General features: G+C 46.7%; 1 protein-coding gene across 2 annotated transcripts in view; it reads right to left on the reverse strand.

Annotated features, from left to right (window-relative positions):
* The window catches only part of asb3 (ankyrin repeat and SOCS box containing 3), a 104,289-nt gene that overhangs the window by 36,473 nt on the left and 48,719 nt on the right, over positions 1–19,097 (reverse strand). The gene's annotated exons all lie outside the window — the stretch shown is intronic.

The following is a 19,097-nucleotide window of genomic DNA, read 5'->3' on the forward strand; positions in this document are numbered from 1 at the left end:
GCTCAAGTACTGATTAAATGTCAAGGCATTTAATCAAAACATAGGAGCAATTTATTGCCAAGAACACTCTGTTAAAGTTTAATTTATTGCCATTATACAACATTCTGCCAAGATATTTATCTACATTAACATTCTATACTGAAGTAGTACAATTCTAGAACTTGTACTCTGTGTCGGCTAATTGGACCAATATAGCATTCAAGAATATTGCTTTATTCACACTCGATATACTGGTTACAGAACATTAAGTATTTTGTCTTCCTCCATAACTCAAAGTAACACCATCCATTTAACAACAACAACAACAACTTGTATTTATATAGCGTCTTAATGTAATGAAACATCCTAAGGTACTTCACAGGAGTATTAGGAGACAAAAAATTTGACACCAAGCCACATAAGGAGAAATTATGGCAGATGGCTTGGTCAAAGATGTAGGTTTTAAGGAGCATCTTGAAGGAGGAAAGAGAAGTAGAGAGACAGAGAGGTTTAGGCAGGAAATTCCAAAGCTTGGGACTTAGGCAACAAAAGGCATGGCCACCAATGGTTGAGTGATTATAATCAGGGATGCTAAAGAGGGCAGACAACTCGGGGGGGTATTGTGGGGCTGGAGGAGATTACAGATAGGGAGGGGCGAGGCCATGGAGGGATCTGAAAACAGGATGAGAATTGTTTATACATGCTAAATTATGTATTATACATGTGCTTGTCCATGAATACTTGTGCTCTAAGTTTTGAATGATGCAAAGCTCCCAATGTGTACATGAATAATGTGCCATACACATATTACATCTATCCACCGATGTACTGTCTATTGGCACAAGCAATGGGTCATGCGTCAAGGCAGTTTCAATGCACATCATGAAATCACAATATATGTTGGCTCCAGCCATTATACTGGAGGTGTCAATGTTGCTCTATAGCTAGATCACCACCCTGTGCAGATTTGGCAGAGGTAACAGACCTGAAACAGATTCAAATTCAGGAGTTCTGTACTGATTTTTGTGCTATAATTATTGTGATTTGTGGTATTATGAAGTTATGAAATAACATAGAAAATAGGTGCATCTCCGAGCCTGCACCGCCATTCAATAAGATCATGGCTGATCATTCCCTCAGTACCCCTTTCCTGCTTTCTCTCCATACCCCTTGATCTCTTTAGCCGTAAGGGCCATATCTAACTCCCTCTTGAATATATCCAATGAACTGGCATCAACAACTCTCTGCGGTAGGGAATTCCACAGGTTAACAACTCTGAGTGAAGAAGTTTCTCCTCATCCCAGTCCTAAATGGCCTATCCCTTATCCTAAGACTGTGTCCCCTGGTTCTGGACTTCCCCAACATCGGGAACATTCTTCCTGCATCTAACCTGTCCCATCCCATCAGAATCTTACACGTTTCTATGAGATCCCCTCTCATCCTTCTAAACTCCAGTGAATAAAGGCCCAGTCGATCCAGTCTCTCCTCATAGGTCAGTCCAGCCATCCCTGGAATCCCTCAATAGCAAGAATGTCCTTCCTCAGATTAGGAGACCAAAACTGAACACAATATTCCAGGTGAGGCCTCATCAAGGCCTTGTACAACTGCAGTAAGATCTCCCTGCTCCTATACTCAAATCCCCTAGCTATGAAGGCCAACATACCATTTGCCTTCTTCACCGCCTGCTGTACCTGCATGCCAACTTTCAATGACTGATGAACCATGACACCCAGGTCTCGTTGCACCTCCCCTTTTCCTAATCTGCCGCCATTCAGATAATATTCTGCCTTTGTGTTTTTGCCCCCAAAATGGATAACCTCACATTTATCCACATTATACTGCATCTGCCATGCATCTGCCCACTCACCTAACCTGTCCAAGTCACCCTGCAGCCTCCTCACAGCTCACACCGCCACCCAGTTTAGTGTCATCTGCAAACTTGGAGATATTACACTCAATTCCTTCCTCTAAATCGTTAATGTATATTGTAAAGAGCTGGGGTCCCAGCACTGAGCCCTGCGGCACTCCACTAGTCACTGCCTGCCATTCTGAAAAGGACCCATTTATCCCGACTCTCTGCTTCCTGTCTGCCAACCAGTTCTCTATCCACATCAGTACATTACCCCAATACCATGTGCTTTGATTTTGCACACCAATCTCTTGTGCAGGACCTTGTCAAAAGCCTTTTGAAAGTCCAAATACACCACATCCACTGGTTCTCCCTTGTCCACTCTGCTAGTTACATCTTCAAAAAATTCCACAAGATTCGTCAAGCATGACTTCCCTCTCATAAATCTATGCTGACTTGGACTGATTCTGTCACATTAATACTTCTGTGGGTAGAATACTCTGGAAAACATTACTTTTAGGGAGAAAGATAGTACTGCATCAAAATACTCTTAATTTTTTTCAAAAACATTATATAATACTTGAATATTAGTTTCCTCTTTCAGAAAATCTTAATTACTATGGAAACTGGAAGTGACATTTTCAACAGGTCAGTATGACACATTTCAGTAACTCAAATATTTCTATATTATGTAAAAAAGCCTTTTGTTCTTTAATGTAACTAGGGCTACAGTTTCTTGTCAACAGTCACAAGCTGACTGCTTTCATTGCAGAATTCTTTGCTTTATTATAACTGGTAAGCAGATGCTGAAACTGCATGTCTGTGGATATCAAGTGAAGACAGGATTGGGCTATGGTCCGATTCCCCTTCCCCACTGTGCCTATCACAGTAAATAATGGTCACTACAGCAAGGTAAAGGTGGGTGCCTAATATCTGTGAAACTGTTCCTTGACGAGGAGACAATGCCTTTGAGACAAGGTAGGAACAAAATTGGAGAGAATATTTTTTTTAATTTTATGTATCCTATTTCACATTTTCCCTATCAGTAAAATCTCTAGACTTGATCAGTGGCTTATAAATTGAAACTCTATGGCCCGGATTTTGCGGTTGGTATGGTGGCGTACTCGGAGTCGATTAGATTTCAGGATTGCATTATATTTCATTAGGGGATTCCCTTCGGAAATGATTAAAATAGAATACTGCTTTGTGATTGAAGGACCAGGCCCATGTGATCCCAGGTATGCTTATGCATTGCTTGTGTCCCTGGGATCCGTGGGTCATTACGCTACCCTCCACCTCGAGGCCAGAGACCGCAAGTAATCGCAGCCTCATCACCAGCAGCTAAGTTCGTAATTCTGTCACATGGTGGAGGCATACTTAGAGAGCATAACAAGCAAAAAGATACATCAACTATTACCATACATTGTAAATAAAGGAGAATATCTACACAGCGTAACAATCGATTAGAGAATGATCATGTGTACAACACAGACCAAAAAAAGAGTTTATTTTGAATAAGTATATCAAATGATGATTTAATAGTCACATCAATTCATTGTTTCAATTTTTTTATATTTGTTTAGCACTTATTCCAGAATGTCATACTATATTGTTATTTCAAAAGGTCAAACAATTAGCGATAAAATATTTTAGCAATGGATAAATTAATGAAAAACATCTCACCAGCACCACTGTGTGGAAAATGGAGAGAAAAACAATTATTTTACTGAAGCTAACAATATTTCTACCTTTAATTTAAAACTCTATTTTAACCAGTTATTAATGACTTTAGTGTGTAACCACTCAACAGCTCCACAATACAAACAGAAGCAGTATTACTTCAGCATATTTCTCTAAGTGGAAGTTCTGTTCATGAAGGGTATACAAAGTTTGGCAAGTATTTACGCACTGCAGATATGGCGAGGTAAAGCAATAGGTTATACATAGAAACATAGAAATTTACAGCGCAGAAGGAGGCCATTCGACACGGCCCTTGGTCAGCAGCCCTAAAGGTTACATATAAACCTATGAACAATGACGGAAAGGCAAAGAGCACCCAACCCAGCCAGTCCGTCCCACACAACTGCAACACCCTTTATACTAACAACATCTACACTCCAGCCCAACCGGAGCCATGTGATCTCCTGGGAGAGGCAAAAACCAGATTAAAAAACCCAGGCCAATTTAGGAAGAAAAAAAATCTGGGAAAATTCCTCTCCGATCCATCCAGGCGATCGAAACTAGTCCAGGAGATCACTCTGGCCGTATTCTATTCCCTGCAGTAATTACCATTATATCTGCGCGTCCAACAAAAGGTCATCCAGTCTATTCCCAATTACCAGCTCTAGGTCTATAACCCCGCAGGTTACGGCACTTTAAGTGCCCATCCAATCATCTCTTAAAAGTGGTGAGGGTTTCTGCATCCACCACTCTTCCAGGCAGTGAGTTCCAGATCCCCACAACCCTCTGCGTAAAGAAGTCCCCCCTCAAATCCCCTCTAAACCTTCCACCAACCACCTTAAAGCTATGCCCCCTCATAATAGCCCCCTCCACCAATGGAAATAGACCCTTACTATCCATTATGTCCAGGTCCCTCAATATTTTGTGTACATCGATGAGGTCTCCTCTCAACCTCCTCTGTTTCAATGCGAACAAACCCAGCCTATCCAATCTGTCCGCATAACTAAGATTCTCCATTCCAGGCAGCATCCTCGTAAATCTCCTCTGCATCCTCTCTAGTGCAATCACGTCCTTCCTAAAGTACGGTGCCCAGAATTGGACAATACTCCAGCTGGGGCGTAACCAGTGATTTATAAAGGTTTAGCATAACTTCTTTGCATGGTGTTTCACTACTGGGAAGAATGTCTGTTGGTTGTGAGAATATTATGTGAAATGAGTTTGGGCAAACTCAATCCATTTTCTAGTGGGTATGGACCTCCAGGCCAAAACAAACCCTATTTGACAGTAAGTTGGCAACATCACTCATGGACCACTGGATGCCTAGTATGGAAAATGGAGTAACTTTGCTCCGCATTGAACTGTGTTATAATTGGCATGGGAGAGCTCAATGCTGGCACTGGTACCTAAATCAAGTGGGGGGGAAAATGATAGCTAAATTGGGAGTAAGTTGCCCTTTAAACCCTTTCCTCTGCTGCTTCTCCCCTTGCTTTTGCCCACTAAGCCAAACCCATCCCTAGTTAGTGGTTATAATGTAGAACTTGCTACCAAACATAGAAACATAGAAACATAGAAAATAGGTGCAGGAGTAGGCCATTCGGCCCTTCTAGCCTGCACCGCCATTCAATGAGTTCATGGCTGAACATTCAACTTCAGTACCCCATTCCTGCTTTCTCGCCATACCCCTTGATCCCCCTAGCAGTAAGGACCTCATCTAACTCCTTTTTGAATATATTTAGTGAATTGGCCTCAACAACTTTCTGTGGTAGAGAATTCCACAGGTTCACCACTCTCTGGGTGAAGAAGTTCCTCCGCATCTCGGTCCTAAATGGCTTACCCCTTATCCTTAGACTGTGACCTCTGGTTCTGGACTTCCCCAACATTGGGAACATTCTTCCTGCATCTAACCTGTCTAACCCTGTCAGAATTTTATATGTTTCTATGAGGTCCCCTCTCATTCTTCTGAACTCCAGTGAATACAAGCCCAGTTGATCCAGTCTTTCTTGATAGGTCAGTCCCGCCATCCCGGGAATCAGTCTGGTGAACCTTCGCTGCACTCCCTCAATAGCAAGAATGTCCTTCCTCAGGTTAGGAGACCAAAACTGTACACAATACTCCAGGTGTGGCCTCACCAATGCCCTGTACAACTGTAGCAACACCTCCCTGCCCCTGTACTCAAATCCCCTTGCTATGAAGGCCAACATGCCATTTGCTTTCTTAACCGCCTGCTGCACCTGCATGCCAACCTTCAATGACTGATGTACCATGACACCCAGGTCTCTTTGCACCTCCCCTTTTCCTAATCTGTCACCATTCAGATAATAGTCTGTCTCTCTGTTTTTACCACCAAAGTGGATAACCTCACATTTATCCACATTATACTTCATCTGCCATGCATTTGCCCACTCACCTAACCTATCCAAGTCGCTCTGCAGCCTCACAGCATCCTCCTCGCAGCTCACACTGCCACCCAACTTAGTGTCATCCGCAAATTTGGAGATACTACATTTAATCCCCTCATCTAAATCATTAATGTACAGTGTAAACAGCTGGGGCCCCAGCACAGAACCTTGCGGTACCCCACTAGTCACTGCCTGCCATTCTGAAAAGTACCCATTTACTCCTACTCTTTGCTTCCTGTCTGACAACCAGTTCTCAATCCATGTCAGTACACTACCCCCAATCCCATGTGCTCTAACTTTGCACATCAATCTCTTGTGTGGGACCTTGTCGAACGCCTTCTGAAAGTCCAAATATACCACATCAACTGGTTCTCCCTTATCCACTCTACTGGAAACCTCCTCAAAAAATTCCAGAAGATTTGTCAAGCATGATTTCCCTTTCACAAATCCATGCTGACTTGGACCTATCATGTCACCTCTTTCCAAATGCACTGCTATGACATCCTTAATAATTGATTCCATCATTTTACCCACTACCGATGTCAGGCTGACCGGTCTATAATTCCCTGTTTTCTCTCTCCCTCCTTTTTTAAAAAGTGGGGTTACATTGGCTACCCTCCACTCCATAGGAACTGATCCAGAGTCAATGGAATGTTGGAAAATGACTGTCAACGCATCCACTATTTCCAAGGCCACCTCCTTAAGTACTCTGGGATGCAGTCCATCAAAGGGAGTAGTTGAGACAAATAGCATAGATGTATTCAAGGAAAAGCTAGATAACCACATGAGGGAGAAAGGAATAGAAAGATACGTTCAACACAAAAGCAAAATACTGCGGATACTGGAATCTGAAATAAAAAACAGAAAATGCTGGAAATCTCAGCGGGTCAGGCAGCATCTATGGAGAGAAAAACAGAGTTAACGTTTCAGGTCGATGACCCTTCGTCAGAACTGGTGAATGTTCAAAAAGAACAGATCTTAAGGGAGCACTGAAAGGGGGAGGGCAAGGTCTGTGATGGGATGGAAGGCAGGAGAGATTAGGGAGACAAAAGGGATGATGGGCCAAATTGAAGGAGGATACATTGATGGGGTTAAATAAAGAGGCGTTGGAGGCTTGTGTGGAGCATAAACTCCAGCATGGACCTGTTGGGCCGAATGGCCTGTTTCTCTGCGGTGCTGTAAATACTTTGCAAGCTCCACCCCCTCCCCCCATGGACACGCACTCCTCATCTTGCACACACCCTTTCCAAGCTCATCTCCTCCTATCCCCTCAACCCCATTCCCAATAAACTCTTGACCATCCAATTTTATTTACTGGTTCAAATGCTAGCAGCTCATATTGTGTACATAGTTCCCTCTCCTCAGGCATCATCTCCTTCCCTTGCAGAACCCACAGTTAAGGCTGCTCCTCAAAAACCCACCCGAAAGCCCTGTGCCCTTGTTAATTACCACTCCATCTTTAACCTCGCTTCCCTCTCAAACATGCTGTTGCCCATCAGATCGGCACAATTCTCTCCCACAACTCCCTCCCTAAATCCCACTTGCTAGGCCTCCGCCCCTCCCACCGCACCAAAAGTGTCAAAGTCATAGATGACATTTATGACAGCTGTAGTGCATTATTCCTTCTCATCCTACTCAATCTCTCTGCAACCTTTGGCATGTACAACCACACCAACCTCCTCCAACACCTCGCTCTGTTGCCCAGTTCTGTAGAATAGAGTCAAGGCCAAGTGTAGGTTTGAGTCAAGGGGGTTTAATGGGAATTATTGGGAGAGGAAGAGGGAAAAAAAGGAGTGTACTATTGCTGGATTCATTTTTTACACTCATTCATTCTTTGAAGCACACTTTATTGATCTTCATAGTCTATGATATGTTAGAGGGGTCATCAAACGAGGCCATATGAGTTGAATTAAAGAACAAAAAAGGGGCAATCACACTACTGGGAGTGTACTTATAGACCCCCCAAGCAGGAGACAGAAGAACAAATATGTGGGCAAATTGCTGAGAAGAGCAAAAACTATAGAGCTGTAAAAGTGTGGGATTTCAACTACCCTAATATTAACTGGGGAAAAAGGTAGTGTGAATGGTACAGAGGGTGCGGCATTCCTAAAATGCATTCAGGTGAATTTCTTTGGCTAGTATGTAACAAGCCCAACAAGGGAGGGGTGGTCCTGGATCTGGTTTGGGGGAATGAAGAGGGGCAGATGGAAGGGGCATCAGTGGGAGAGCATTTTGGTGCTAGTGATCATAATTCAGTAAGATTTAGGGCAGTTATGGAAAATGACAAAGGGGGGTGGGTGAGGAGGGGGAACCAGGAATAAGAGTTCTCAATTGAGGTAAAGCCAATTTCGCAGAGCTGATATGGGATTTGGCCAAAGTGGACTGGAAATGACTACTTGATGATAAATTAGTGTCAGAGCAGTGGGAGGCATTCAAGGAGGAGATCCTGAGGGTAAAGAGCAAGTATGTTCCCTTAAAAAATAAGGGTGGGGCTAATAAATCTAGAGCCCCCTGGATGTCAAGGGACATACAGGGTAAGATAAAGAAAAAAAGGGAAGCTTATGACATACCGGGAACTCAACACTGCAGAAACTCTAGAAGAATATAAGAAGTGCAGGGGTGCAATTAAAAAGATATCAGGAAAGCAAAGAGAGAGCATGAAAGAATGTTGGCAAGTAAAATCAGGAAAAATCCCAAAGTGAGGATAACTAGAGAAAGAGTGGGGCCTATTAGAGACCATAAAGGAAACCTGTGTGTGGAGGTGGAAGACTTGGGTAGGATTCTTAATACTTTGCATCCATTTTCACAGGAGAGGGACGATGCAGACTTTGCAATGAGGGAGGAGCGTGAAATATTAGAAGAGATAAATATAGTGAGAGGAAGTATTAAGGGGATTAGCAGCTTTGAAAGTGGATAAATCCCCCGGCCTGGATGAAATGCATCCCAGGCTGTTTAGAAGCAAAAGAGGAAATAGCAGAGGCTCTGACCATCATTTTCCAATCCTCTCTGGCTACAGGTGCGGTGCCAGAGGACTGGAGGACTGTTAATGTGATACATGTGGTTAAGAAGGGAGAAAGGGATAGATGGAGTAATTACAGGCCAGTCAGCCTAACTTCGGTGGTGGGAAAATTATTGGAAAAAATCCTGAGGGACAGGATAAATCTTCATTTGGAAAGAAATGGATTTGTCAAGGGAAGGTCATGTTTGACTAACTTGATTGAATTTTTTGAGGAGGTAACCAGGAGGGGCGATGAGGGCAGTATGTATGATGTAGTGTATATGAATTTTAGCAAAGCTTTTGATAAGGTCCCACATAGCAGACTGGTCACGAAACTAATAGCCAACGGGATCCAGGGCAAAGTGGCAAGTTGGATACAAAATTGGCTCGGAGGCAGGAAGCAAAGGATAATGGTTGATGGGTGTTTTTGTGACTGGAAGGCTGTATCCAGTGGGGTTCCACAGGACTCAGTGCTAGGTCCCTTGCTTTTTGTGGTATATATCAATGACTTGGACTTGAAAGTTAGGGGTATGATTAAGAAGTTTGCAGATGACACTAAAATAGGCTGTGTGGTTGATAATGAAGAAGAAAGCTGCGGACTGCAGGAAGATATCAATGTACTGGTCAGGTAGGCAGAACAGTGGCAAATGGAATTCAATCCAGATGTGTGAAGTAATGCACTTGGGGAGGTCGAATAAGGCAAGGAAATACACATCAAATGGTACGATAATGAAAAGTGTAGAAGAACAAAAAGGACCTTGGAGTGCAGGTCCACAGATCCCTGAAGGTAGCAGGCCAGGTAGATAAGGTGGTTAAGAAGGCATGGAATACAAGAGCACATAGGTTATGCTTGAACTGTATAAAGCACTGGTTAGGCCGCAGTTAGAGTACTGTGTGCAGTTCTGGTCACCACATTACAGGAAAGATGTGATTGCACTGGAAAGGATGCAGAGGAGATTTACAAGAAAATTGCCTGGACTGGAGAATTTTGACTTTGAGGAAAGATTGGAGATGCTGGATCTGTTTTCTTTGGAACAGAGGAGGCTAAGGGGAGACCTGATTGAGGGTATAAAATTATGAGGGGCCTGGATAGAATGGATAAGAAGGACCTGTTTCCCTTGGCGGAGGGGTCAACAACCAGGGGGCATAGATTTAAAGTAATTGGGGGGAGGTTTAGAGGAGATACGAGGGGAAATTTCTTCGCCGAGGGTGGTGGGGGTCTGGAACTCACTGCCTGAAAGGGTGGTAGGGGCAGAAACCCTCACCACATTTTTTTAAATACTTGGATGTGCACTTTATGGGCCCAAGTTTCGAGCCGCGCCTAGAACGGCGCAGTCCCGACCTGGACGCCCGTTTTTCACGCCACAAAGTGCGCCTAAAAAAAACCTCCGTATTCTCCACCTCCCTGCAGGTCCTCTGACCCTCAGCGCAGCAGGAGCTGTAGGGGACGGAGCCAGGTCCCTGCGCTGAAAACAGTGCCGGGACCTCTGCACATGCGCGCTACAGTGGGCGCGCAAGTGCAGTAGCTCCAGGCGCCCGAAACTGTGTGGGAGGGGCCCGAAGCATGCAGCCCCTAGCCCTGGCCGAATGGCCTCACGGGCTGCGTGAATAAGGCTCCTCCCACGGCCAGCTCCTGCTTCCTCCCGACCCGACTCCCGCTTCCCGCCCCCGGACTGGACCCGACACCCGCTCCCCCCACCCCGCCTCCGGACCGGACCCGACACCCGCTCCCCCCCACCCCCGACACCCGCTCCCCCCCCGACCCCCGCACCGGACCCGACCCCCGCTCCACCCCCCACACACCCCCGGACCGGACCCGACACTCGCTCCTCCCCCCCCCCCCCCCGCCCGGCCTCCGGACTGGATCCGACCTGACCTCCCTCCCCCCGACCTGACCTCCCTCCCTCCCGCCCGAACCGAACCGACCTCCCTCACACCACTCCCTCAATCCGACCCAACACCACCTACCTGTAAATCTGGTGCTGGGGACGGGCCCTGCCCGAAGTCTCGGGCCCGGCCCGTTCAGCCTCCCTCCCCCTTCTCCTTCCCCCCCACCCCCCCCAATCTCCTTCTCCTTCTCCCCCCCCCCCCCCCTCTCTCACTGTCAGAAACACAGACACTGACAGACAGAGAATGAGAGACACACAGACAGACAGAGATAGAGACACTGACAGAGACACACTGAGGGGGCATCCCAGCACGCTGTTGGAGGGCTCCCGGTGCTGCAGTCGGTAAGTAGAAAATGTTTTATTTATTGATTTTTTTAAAAAATTATTTATTAATTTTTTTTGATTGATTTATTGGTTGATTTATTGATGTATTTATCATTTATTATTGATGATGGCTCTTTATTTGTAAAACTGAAGTGTTTAATGTTTGTAAACTTCCCTTTAAACACCCCCCACCCCCCACCACCACCATTCCCTACGCCTGATTTGTAACCTACGCCTGATTTTCTAAAGTGTAGACAAGGTTTTTTTCGAGCGTACAAAAATCTTCACTTACTCCATTCTAAGTTAGTTTGGAGTAAGTTTTCACTCACGAAACTTTGAAATCAGGCGTACGTGGCCGGACACGCCCCCTTTTGAAAAAATAATTCTGTTCCAAAGTGAAACTGTTCAAACTGACTAGAACTGGAGCAAACTAAATGACGAGAATTCAGATTTCTAAGATACTCCGTTCTACACCAGTTGCTCCTAAAAATCAGGAGCAAATCATGTGGAAACTTGGGGCCAAATGCCGTAACCTACAGGGCTACAGACCAAGAGCTGGAAAGTGGGATTAGGCTGGATAGTTCTTGGTCGGCCGGCACGGACACGATGGGCCGAAATGGCCTCCTTCCGTACTGTAAATTTCTATAATTCTATGTATAGATTAGTGCTCCCTCAGATTGAATCTCACATGGCTATCGACAGTGCGCCATCATTGGGCTTAAAAACTTGCTATAGCCTTTCCAGTTCCTGGTTGCCATCAGTTAGCTCCCCTACCGTCCCCATCAATGGAAATTTTCAAAGCAGCACCTGCTTTATTCAGGGCACTTCCAGTGGACACAACCGCAAACAGCTAGGGGGTTTTAAGATGCCAGTGGTGCTGAAGTTTGAACAGGGCAGAGATTAATCTGCTTTCTGGAGGAAGTCAGCCAAAACCAAAAAGGCTCTTTTGGGGTCACTGTGCGAATGCAGAAGACAACCAGCAACTCTGCTCTGACTCATACCACACTGATTTGTGCTACTTTCTCATGAACAAGTTCCGCCCAGTGATCCAGATAGGATGAAATCAGAATTAAAGAACACCTGGAGCATATAGCTTCTTTCTCCAGTTGTTTTGCTTTTTAGATTTCCTCCTTGGATTGCTGACATTAGCTCTTCAAGTTACTTGGGAGCCTTTAGACGACCCACAACAGAATCCACGCTTGCTCTGGGACGAAGGGCTCTGAACAGAATTTGTGGGGTAGCCATGGAATGCCTCCATCATCCCTCCAAAGCAGACTTAAGGAAGCAGGCAGAACATTCATCGGCTTCCACACGGATAAGAATTTCAGATGGCTACTAAATGCGCAGAAACCCAGTGGATTCAGGTGCCACTAAATTTCCCCCCCCCCCCCCCCCCCCAACAGAAACAATATGCTCCATTTGTGTCCTACTCCACCCCAGGAATGTTAGTCCCAATGCTTTTATTAAACGGCACATTTAACTTCAATGAACCAAATGTAATCATGAACAATATAACCTCTTTCTCAATAATCTAGCAAGAATAACTTTAGATGATAGTGGAGTCCAGCATTTCTCATAGAAAATATTAACTGCTGCTGGAGCTCATTAGTGGTTCTGGTTCTCTGTCTGATTTCGTAAAGATAACTCAGGTTTGACAAACCAAAACAAGTTGCTTTGATGGTAATATTTTAAGATTTATACCACAACTGACAGTTCCAGAGATTACTTCATAATGGGCTCAATTTTGCCCAAGCCCGTTTTCTGGCGTATTGCCAGTGTTACACCCATTTTTCTAGGCTAGAAATGCACCGGAAATATTTTGCCAAAGTTTCCCCGATCTATAATTCAAATTTGGCGCCGTGCAGCCTGTCCAGTCGCCTCAGGGGGGTGGAGCCTGCTCTCTGCGCCGAAAAAACGATGCTGCACCTTCTGCGCACGTGCGACCAAAAAAAGTGACGTTTTTGACATCGTTGCAATGGACGCGCATGCACAGTACAGCTCCAAGTTGGCAATCGGCCATTTTTAAAGAGCCAGTTGTGTGTGTGAGGAGGAGTGCTGTGTGAGGGCATTGGAAAAATCAGAACTGCAGCAGTACAAAATGCAACGTGTTGCAAGGACCAAAAATTTCTTGCACGATGAAGTGGAGGCACTAGTTACTGTAATTGAGACCAGATTGCAGGAGCTGGACACCATAAAAGTTCCACCCAAAGAAAAGAAATAATGCTGGAACCAAGTTGCAGAAGATCACTGTGCAATGGTGACCACCATGAGATCTGGAAGCCAGTGTAAAAAGTGGCAGGACCTTCGTCAAGTAGTTAGTTTAAGTAATATTTTCATTTATTCAATGCAATTACAATTGTAAATGTGACCAGTTGTATATGTCCCACCCAGCAGAAAGACACCCTCTCTAAAAAGTTATGTTTCATTTTTGCAGAGGAAAGTGGCACACAACGTTGGGCCCAAGTTTCGGCCTCAGTTGCTCCTGATTTTTTGGAGCAACTGGTGTAGAACAGAGTATCTTAGTAATTCAAATTCTCAGCATTTAGTTTGCTCCAGTTCTAGACAGTTTCACTTTGGAACAGAATTATTTTTTCAAAAGGGGGCGTGTCCAGCCACTTACGCCTGTTTTCAAAGTTTCAGCAGTGAAAACTTACTCCAAAACTAACTTAGAATGGAGTAAGTGAAGATTTTTGTACGTTCGAAAAAACCTTGTCCACACTTTAGAAAATCAGGCGTAGGTTACAAATCAGGCGTAGGGAATGGGGGGTCAGTTTAAAGGGAAGTTTACAAACATTAAACACTTCAGTTTTACAAATAAAGAGCTATCATCAATAATAAATGATAAAAACATTTTTTTTTTAAATCAATAAATAAAACATTTTCTACTTACCGACTGCATCAACGGGAGCCCTCCAACAACGTGCTGGGATCCCCCCCCCCGTGTGTCTCTGTCAGTGTCTCGATCTCTCTGTCTGTCTGTGTCTTCACTCTCTGTCTGTCAGTGTCTGTGTTTCTGACAGCGAGGGGAGGGGAGGGAGGGAGGAGGGAGGAGGAGGAGGAGAAAAGGAGAAGGGGGGGGAAAAGGAGAAGGGGGGGGGAGAAAAGGAGAAGGGGGGAGAAAGGAGAAGGGGGGGAGGAGAAGGGGGGGGAAAGGAGAAGGGGGGGGGAAAGGAGAAGGGGGGAAAGGAGAAGGGGGGGAAAGGAGAAGGGGGGGAAAGGAGAAGGGGGGGAAAGGAGAAGGGGGGGAAAGGAGAAGGGGGGAAAGGAGAAGGGGGGAAAGGAGAAGGGGGGAAAGGAGAAGGGGGGGGAAAAAGGAGAAGGGGGGGGAAAAGGAGAAGGGGGGGGAAAAGGAGAAGGGGGGGGAAAAGGAGAAGGGGGGGGAAAAGGAGAAGGGGGGGAGAAAAGGAGAAGGGGGGGAGAAAAGGAGAAGGGGGGGAGAAAAGGAGAAGGGGGGAGAAAAGGAGAAGGGGGGGAGAAAAGGAGAAGGGGGGGAGAAAAGGAGAAGGGGGGGGGAAAAGGAGAAGGGGGGAAAAGGAGAAGGGGGGGGAAAGGAGAAGGGGGGGAAAAGGAGAAGGGGGGAAAAAGAGAAGGGGGGAAAAAGAGAAGGGGGGGGGAAGGAGAAGGGGGGGGAAGGAAGGGAGAGGCTGAACGGGCCAGGCCCAGCCGGGCCTAAGACTTCGGGCAGGGCCCCTCCCCAGCACCAGATTTACAAGTAGGTGGCGTTGGGTCGGGTCGGGTCGGGGGTCCGGTCAGGGGGAGCGCGGGTCGGGTTGGGTCTGGTCCCGGGGGGGGGGGTCGGGAGCACGGGTCGGTTCGTGTCGGGGTGGGGGAGGGAGGTCAGGTTGGGTCAGGTCAGGTCGGTGGGGGGGGAGGGAGGGAGCGCGGGTCGGTTCGTGTCGGGGGCGGCGGGGGGAGGGAGGTCAGGTCGGGGGAGGGGTGGGGAAGTGGAGGTCGGGTTGGTTCGGGTAGGGGAAGGAGGGAGGGAGTTCAGGTTGGGTCCGGGGGGGGGAGGGAGAGGAGGAGAAGGGGGAAAAGGAGAAGGAGGAGGAGAAGGGGGAAAAGGAGAAGGGGGAGGGGGAAAAGTTGAAGGGGAGGGGGCTGAACGGGTCGGGCCCGGCCGAGCCCAAGACTTCGGGCAGGGCCTGTCCCCAGCACCAGATTTACAGGTAGGTGGCGTTGGGTCGGGTCGGGTCCGGGGTCAGGAGCGCAGGTCGGGTCGGGGGGGGGGGGGGGGGGGGGGGGGGGAGGTCAGGTTGGGTCCGGGGGGGGGGGGGGGGGCGCGGAGGAGAGAGGAGATCGGGAGCGCGGGTCGGGTCGGGGGTGGTGGTGGGTGGGGAGGGAGGGAGGGCCGCGGGTCGGGTCCAGTCCAGTCCGGGGGAGGGGGGGGGGGAAGTCGAGTCGGGAGGAAGCAGGAGCTGGGCGTGGGAGGAGCCTTATGCACGCAGCCCCACTGAGGCCATTTGGCCAGGGCTAGGGTCTGCGTGCTTCGGGCCCCTCCCACACAATTTTGGGCGCCTGGAGCTACTGCACATGCGCGCCCACTGTAGCGCGCATGTGCAACGGTCCCGGCATTGTTTTCAGCGCAGGGACCTAGCTCTGCCCCCTACAGCACGTACTGCGCCGCGCCCAGCTCAAGAGGATCAGCAGGGAGCCGGAGAATCTGGATTTTTTTTTTTTTAGGCGCACTTTGTGGCACGAAAAACGGGCATCCAGGTCGGGGCTGCGCCATTCTAGGCGCGGCCCGAAACTTGGGCCCGTAGAATCAACTGCCACTCACACTCCAATCCCCACACCAACCTCTGAAGAGCCCCAAGCTGGGCCCTCCACATTGCTGCCTTCCACCCCTTCCCCTCCTCCTCAACAGGTGTGCACTACCCAAGATCTTAGAAAGAATAAGCTTGGTACCAACCCTGGAAACACTGCGCCACCGCCTGCGGGCAGGGGTGGTGGAGTCACCAAGAACAAGCGCAGCGGGCGGTCTTAGAATAAGGTGGACGAGAGATGGGTTCAGCCTTTCTTTGCTGCTGCTATTATTGTCACTGTTGTAACTGTTGTTCTCAACTTAAAAGATTTTTGTAAGTTATGCAAATTTACAAGTTTAAAAGTTAGTAAGTGATCTTAAAGTTAAATGATCTAGTAAGTGATCATAACTGAAGTTTGATAACTTTAATAAAATTATTCTTGTAAGTACAAAGAACTGTTTGTTAAATTTTTGAATAAAATATATTTTACATTAATTCTGAATCATTTCCATTATTTACACAACCTTTGAAGTAAACAAGAATAATTTCCATCATTTGTTCCATTAACACATTACGGAACAGGTCCAAACAGTAAACATGGTCCATGTGAAATAGTTGTCACTGAGCCTTCAGGCAGCAAAGTGTTCACAGATGAGCTGCTGGCACAAGGCATGATGGCCCGCCCTCCTCCGCCGTCGTGCTTCGGGTTCAGGTACTTGCATGGCTTCCTCGTCCTCGTTATCTGCATCTTCCTCATCATTATCATCAGCCGTTGCCGCTGCATCATGATGGCTAAGTTATGCAGCATGCAGCACAAAACAGTGAACTGACCGACAATCTCAGGGGAGTATGGTAAGTAGCCTCCGGAATGGTCCATGCATTGGAAATGCTGTTTCAAGATGCCAATGGTCTTCTCTATGATGCTGCATGTCGCAATGTGTGACATGTTGTATTCCCGGTCAGCTTCCGTCCGGGTTACGCGTAGAGACGCCATGAGCCAGGTGGCGAGGCCATACCCTTTGTCTCCCAGTAGCCAGCTCTGCCCTTCTGGCTGCTACTGAAGCATGGCAGATATAACACTCTCACGTGGGATGAACACATCATGGATGCTCCCAGGGTATCTTGCATCGACTGACATGATGCGATGCATGTCATCACACACGAGCTGTACATCTACTGGAGTTGAAGCCTTTTTTTGTTCCTGTATATCTTGGAATCCTCCAAAAGGTGCTCGCAAGGCAATGTGGGTATAATCAATGCAGCCCTGTACCTTTGGGAAGCCAGCAATCCTGGAGAAGCCCACAGCCCTATCACGCATTGCCTGGGCGGTCATGGAGAACTTTATGTGGTCATTCCTCCAGGTATAAAGTGCAGTTGTCATCTGCCGAATGCAGACATGTGTTGCATGTTGAGAAATGGCGCACATATCCCCAGTTGTAGCTTGAAATGAAATGGAAGCATACAATGAAAGTGCAGCTGTTACCTTCACTTCAACTGACACAGCAGTCCTCCTGACACTTCTAGGTTGCAGGTCTGTTTTCGCCAACTCACAGATCTCAGTTACAACTTCTTTGCGGAAACGCAACCTTCTCACAGCCTGTATCACTCAGGTGCAAGTACGAATGCCTGTCTCGATATACCCAACGTGGGTAAGGCCTCCTGCCCAGCACCCTACGGACTTTGATGTTCCTCATGCGATGGCGTTGAATCAATTGTCTCCTATGTAGCATCATCATGCAGAAGGATTGCACAAGGCATGGCATTGTCAGTATTGCCCCCATAGTAAAATTTTACCTTTGCAAGAAGCTCAAAACAGCAGGAAGGCAGGCAGGACAGGTGCTTTATTCTCCCTCACAAAGGTCTGTATGGATGGACCACACCCAGGTCTTGTGACTTCTCCCCTTCTCCTCCTCCTCCTCCCCCAAACTCATTGCAGTCTTCAAAAGCCTTCCGATCGGCACCTCGTTCCCTGGGCTCAGTGCAGAAGGCTTCTGATCGGTCGGCACCTCCCTCTCTTTCTCTCCCCCCACCCCGGGCTTGTTTTCCAGCTGAGCCAGTTTCGGGGTCCGGGCCTGATCCTGCCGACCAAAGCTACAACCCTCCAGCCCTGCTTGAAGACGTTCGGTGGCGGCGTGTCAGAAAGAAAAAAAATGAAAACTTCTGAAATACAAAAAACTTCCGTTTACTACGTTGACAGGTAAAAATAGTTGAACTTTATTATTGATTTTTTAGGGTGTTCTTGACTCCCTCCAAAATCTTCGATTAAAAACATTGGAGTCTTTCAGCGCCAATCTGTCAATGTGCGCTGCTTTCTGCTAACTCACCAGAAGGTTTTTGGGAGTGGCCAGATACACTGACCTAGGAGGAAACATTTTTGACCAAACTGCAAAAAATTATGAGAACCGGCACAGACATGGAGGGAAATATATTATTTCCCAATTACACAAAAAAAAACTCACCTAGAAAAATCGGAACTAACTCAGTTACGCCGGCACAGATCGCAGGGGGAAACTTTGAAAATAAAAAACCAGAAAAAACAGCGCGTGCCAAAATAACGGCTCAAATGACCTGGGAAAATTGAGCTTTATATTTACATTGATTTCAGCTCCATTGAAAACACAGCGCATGGGAATATGGTACAACATGGAACCTATTTTTTTTTCAGTGTCGTTACCACATCAATTTCAACATACACCATAAGTTGAATGCATTATGAAGATCCATTGAACTAACATATGCTACAAGTGGTGCAGACCATAACTCACTCCCAACTATGTTGCTCATAAATTACCAGATCAGCCCACTTTTTGGAAGAGCAGCAGTAAGCAACTCATCGAAATAGATTTCTATTCATTATGGAGGGTCAGTCAGTTTAATAGGATCTTTGGTCTGCCCTGGGCACAAAGCAGGGTAACTGGTCATTAGTTTTGTTAAATTGTAACAGTTAACACTTTGACCCCCCCAAACACTTTTGTCTTGTGTCAAAAAGGCAGTTTCCATAATCAGACTAAATCAGTTACGAACCAAAAGTTATTTCCTTATCCGTTTAATTTAACAGTTAATCCCTGGTAACGGTATATAATTTAGTGGAAAGTACATGGAGCACCTACCACATTCTCTTGTCTCTCCCCAAAAGTGAAAGAATCTGACTAGTAGTTTTAGTCTGTATGCTGACATGCAGACAAGCTAAAAATGTCAGATTTAATATGTAGAAGTTAAATGATTCACTATCTTGGT

The sequence above is a fragment of the Pristiophorus japonicus genome, chromosome 9 (assembly GCF_044704955.1).
Source record: "Pristiophorus japonicus isolate sPriJap1 chromosome 9, sPriJap1.hap1, whole genome shotgun sequence".
NCBI lineage: Eukaryota > Metazoa > Chordata > Chondrichthyes > Pristiophoridae > Pristiophorus > Pristiophorus japonicus.